Consider the following 5,546-nt stretch of genomic DNA (forward strand, 5'->3'; position numbering starts at 1 on the left):
CCAACCACTCAGGAAGGGATCAATACTGGAGATCCTGGACAGAGTGGGAGGAAAAATGTGGAACAAAATTAAAAAACACAGTAACAACCAGAGTTACTGGTCAGATGGAGGCTGGTGGGACCCTCAAGACTATGCCCTGGGATACATTTTGGGCCTCGGATAAGACTCATTCCCCAGGACTGGCTCTCAGCCCAACAGTAGAAAGACTTACATGCAAAACATCCAACCCAGACGCTGGATCCACCTACTCCACAAAGATACACCCCTTGGAGCAATTTCCCATGGGGCACAAGAGGGGCAGCATTCACATGGAGGGAAAGCTGGACAGATAGGAGTGCATAATTAAGAAAGGCAATGAGAGGGGCGTATCACAGGGAAGGGAGGGGAGGAGAGTGGGTTAGGGTTGTGGATGGTGACGGGGAGTGAAACCAAATGTACACAAACTGTTGATTATAAAAGAAATTCTGGTCTGTAAATTTGCACCCAAAGCAAAATAATATAAATAAATAAAGACAGGAGATTTATGTCCTTCTTTCCTCTGTTCATATTTACATTATAGGCAAAGTAGGTTACCAATACATCCCACCACCCCTCTGTCAGTTTGTTGGACTGTGTTGGCTTATATGTAGTTATAATACTGGAAGTTATGTCACTGGTATTTCAAATATCAGCAGGGTCACCCATGAGGGACAGGTTTCAGCAGAGTTTCCAGACTAACACAAAGAAGAAAGACCTAGGTATCTACTTCTACACATTAGCCAATGAAAGCTGTGGATCACACAGAATATTGTCTGATATAGTCCTGAAAGATGAGCCCCCTTGGTTCCTTCCTTGGTTGGAAGGCACTACACAGTAGTCACAACAATGGACTCAAACACACTAAAGATCATGAAGATAGTGCAGGACTCCATAACATTTTGTTCTGTTATGGGGCACCATGAGTCAAAGCCAGCCTGAGGGTAACTACCAACAACAATAATGTATCACTTTAGAGTCAGTACTCAATAAACATTACTTGAAGATATTTCCAATTTAAAATAGTATTCCTAAGGCAGGCCATCAATATAACTGTGAAATTTCGAAATATGAAAATTTGCTACCACACTAAAAATATAAACTATAGGCAACATAATGCTGGAAACTTGGAAAATTCTTCCCTAATGACGTGGCAAATGGAACTAGATTGATAAACACACATCCTAGCTTTACCATATGAAACAAAGATGTGCAAATAGACTTGAAAGATTGTTCATACCTGACTTTCCACAGATAAGTCAGAAAAATGAGTTATACTATATCAACATGGAAAGCTCTGGTAGTTTAGTGCCTAATGCACTTGACTGCTGACCAGAAGGCTGGCAGTTCAAACCTACAAGCCACGCCTCAGAATGAAGATGGGGCAATCTACTTCCTTAGTGACACTGCCTCAGAAACCCAAGGAGGGGTAGCTATGAGTCAGGTCCGACTCAACGGCACATAACAACAACATACCAACATGAGACAGAACACTCATCCCTCTATTATGTAGGTATAAGTTTCTGAGGCAGTTGCCCTACTGAGCACCATGTTCATCCTTTCTCACAGCCTGCATCTGTTCAGATATGGCAACTTGCAGACCACAATTATGTGGGAAATAAAGAAACCAATGTTGGCTTATTGTTACAGAACATAAGTTGAGGTCTGAAGTTGATTAAATCACCATCAATAGGAGTTCTGGGAATCCCTGGGTAGTTCAAATGGCTAGTGTGCGCAGGTGCTAATTAAAAGATCTACCCAGAGATGCCTCCAAAGAAAGGCCTGGTGATCTACTTCTGAAAAATCAGCCATTGAGAATTCTATGGAGCACAGTTCCACTGTGACACACACAAAGATACCATGAGTCAGAATCAATTCAATAGCAACATTTTGTTGGGTTTATTTATTTATTTATTTGCATAGAGAACAGAGAATATGGCAGGGAAGAAACTATTCAAGTACAATTTTCAAAGGACGAACAATTAAGTTTAGAGACATGAATTTTCAGATTCAAAGGAGCCACAGATTGCCAAGTAGGCTATGTGTGTTTGTTGTTTAAATTTATTTGTTTTTGTTTTCCCCTAAAGAAACTGAAGAATTTTGTTTTTAATTGTTGTTTGTCCTTTTAAGTGGTAATGTGAAGATTTTTCATTTTCCATTTTCTTTATTTCTCCAGCCAGTCCTTGGAAGGAAGATTGGGCAATCTACTCCTGTAGTGATATCACCTCGGAAACCCAAAGGGAGGTCACCATGAGTTGGATCCAACTCGATGGCAGTGAGGTTTTCTTTTTTTTTTTTTTTTTTTTCATTTTTTGGTTATTTCTCCATTATTCAGATTATACTTTAATAACAATGTCAAAATCCAAAATTTTAAATATTTCCATTTAAAGTATGCGTTAAGATGCAATCTAATCATCTTAAATGAAGGATATCAAGAAATGATGGAAATTTAGAGATCAACAATGAAGCAGGTATGATATAAAAGACCTGACAAAGGATATAGAAGCAAAACAAAATACATAGAGGAAAGCTTATTTATTGTAAATGTACAAAAGTGAATGTAAATGTAAAAAAAATTATTCTTAAAGGAAAAATGTGTCTTTTGGTTACCTCATGCTTCTCTAACAGAAAATACCACAGATAGGATGGTTTGAACAAACAGGAGTTTATTCTCTTACAGTTTGGGAGGCTACAAGTCCAAGCTCTGAGTGCCAGGTTCTAGGAGCTGGGTGAAAGCCCCTCAAACTTGGACTTCAGCTCTGTCTTTTGTTCCTGGCCCACTGAAGCTGGAAGCTTTTCTTCACTCAGGCAGCTGCTGGCTGCTGATGCTGACAAACCCAAGGTTGACAAGTAACAAGGCACAGTCCCAATGTTACCAAACCACATGGCAGGCCATTGATTCAAGTCCATTAAGAATCCCAAGATTGGCAGACAACATGGCAGGCTGCTGAACAATGACTCAGCTACATGCAGGGACCAAGCATTCCATCAGTTGGAGTCCTTCCTCAAAGTTGCTTCTTATATACTGGAAGCAGCCCATATCCCCAAAGCAGCTACTCAGCTGCTCCAGTAGATTCCACCATGGAGTCAATTACCAATTATACCATGGGGAATAACTACATCAGCTGCCCAGCCACTCAAAACCAGGCCCAGCCAAGTTGACACACAACCTTAACTACCACAATGTCTAACATAATAAATAATCCCAAGTGATGTAAGAAAAGCAGGATGAAAACATATAAATAGCTTAATTTATCATCTTTTATAAGGGAATTTACAAATACTTATCATTGCTTACTTTTGCCAATGAGGAAAGCATAGATTAAAGATTATTTTAAGTTTAAACCACTATATATAAGATATATCATTTCCAAAATGATATATCACTTTTTTTTGTTGTTGTTGTTATGTGCCGTCAAGTCGGACCTGACTCATAGCTACCCCTCCTTGGGTTTCCGAGGCAGTATCACTATGGAAGTAGATTGCTCCATCTTCCTTCCAAGGAGTGGCTGGTGGGTTTGAACCGCCAGCCTTCTGGTTAGAAGTCAAGTGCCTTAGCCACTATGCTACCAGAGCTCCATTTTAGGGAGATTAAAACAGTAATAACCAAAAACCCATGTAGATGAAGACATAAATTAAAGGAAATGACAGGGAAGATATAGCATAAAACAAGATTATAGAGATAAAACAAACCTATCTATTTTAATAATCAACAAAATCTTTTAAATTTAAGGTATTATTTTCAGTACTTATACTACTAACCTCTTAGCAATATATGACATGATTAACCACTGCCTTCTAAAACACTTACCCCCCCTTGACTTTGATGATAGCACATTATCTTAATAATTACCATTTCCCCAGACTCTTCTCTTTCTCTTTGCGGGCTTAACATTCAACATCCAGATAGTAAATTAAAATTCCTCGTGGTTTGAGTTTAAATGCGCGTTGAGTTCAACAAACACTACCCACACACAACTTCAGCTAACATCTATATGACAATGACCCATCTTAGTTTCCTGGGGTTGGTGTAATAAAATACCACAAATCGTGTGATTTACAACAACAGAAATGAAGTGTTTCACAGTTCTGGAGGCTAGAAGTCCAAAATCAGGATGTCAGCCATGTTCATTCCATCTGAAACCTCTGAGAGAGAGAATCTGTCCCATGGCTCTCTCCCAAATTTTAGTGATGGCTGTGAGTCCTTGGCATTCCTTGGATTACAGATGGATTCTCACATGACTATTGTCAACCTTTTTCTGTGTATATTCTCCTCTTTTATAAGGACATTAGTAATGTAGGATTAGGACCCACTGTATTATAGTTATACCTCATGTTAACTAATTGATTACATCCTAAAAGACCCTTTTTCCAAACAAGGTCACATTTACAGGGACAGAATTGGACTTCAATATATCTTTTTGGAGGCACAATTCAATCCATAACAACCTCTAAGTTTGCAATTTTAACTCTGACCTTTTTCTCTGAGTCCCAGACCCACACACACTGCTATCTACTTAATATCTTCTCTCAGAATGTCTAGAAGTCACCCCAAACTCAACATGTCTAAAACTAAACTTTATTCCCAAACCTGACCTTCCAAATCTTTCCTATCTTCATGACTGTTATCAGCATCCATACATTTGCTCAACTTGGAAACCCAAGTCAACTGGTACTCCTCTAGCTAGTGAAATTCACAGTTGTCACTGCTACCACCTTAGCCATGAGCTCTTGTGACAACTTTTGTCACAACTTCCCTTCAGATCTTGTTTTCAATAGCTCTCACTCTAAATGGTTCTCCAGGCTGCAGCCAGAGCAATATTTTGTTAACAAAAATCTGAAAAATCACCATTATCACCTTCTTAAAACCTTTCAGTGATTTGCCTAATACTTTTGTAACAAACCCAAAACACTTCAATGTGGCTTATAAAATCCTTGGAAACCCTATGGGGCAGTTCTATTCTGGTGTTTTGAGTTGCTAAGAGTCACATTCAACTCAATGGCAATGAGTTTGGCTTCTGGTTTTGGTATAAAGTCCTCGGTGTCCAAACTCTGCCTACATTACCTATCACATTCTTTTTCATTCTCTTCCTTTGATCATCCTCATTGACTTTCTATCATGGACTAAAATGGTCTCATCCCCTCCTGCCACTGACCCTTGCTATTTCTGGTATCTGGAATGTACTTTCTTCATCTCTTCACTCAATTAATCATCATCTGGGTTTCAAACCAAATATCATTTTCTCAACGAAAACTTCTCTGACCTCATGATTAGTGCAAGTTTCAGATACACACACTCATCACCCTTTACTTTCCCAACAAAGCATTCATCTCCACTTTAATTATACATGCAATTGTATATTATTTGAATAATATCTGCCTTCTTCCTCTAGATTCTAAACTATATGAGGTCAAGGATTATGACTGGTATACCTCAAACATGTAGGAAAATCCCATACAGATATTATGAATAATTTTGCTGAAATATATATATATATATATATATATATATATATATATATATATATATA

Source organism: Orycteropus afer, unplaced genomic scaffold, assembly GCF_000298275.1.
Source record: "Orycteropus afer afer isolate SDZICR_OR568_19922 unplaced genomic scaffold, OryAfe1.0 scaffold00139, whole genome shotgun sequence".
In the NCBI taxonomy this organism is placed as follows: Eukaryota; Metazoa; Chordata; class Mammalia; order Tubulidentata; family Orycteropodidae; genus Orycteropus; species Orycteropus afer.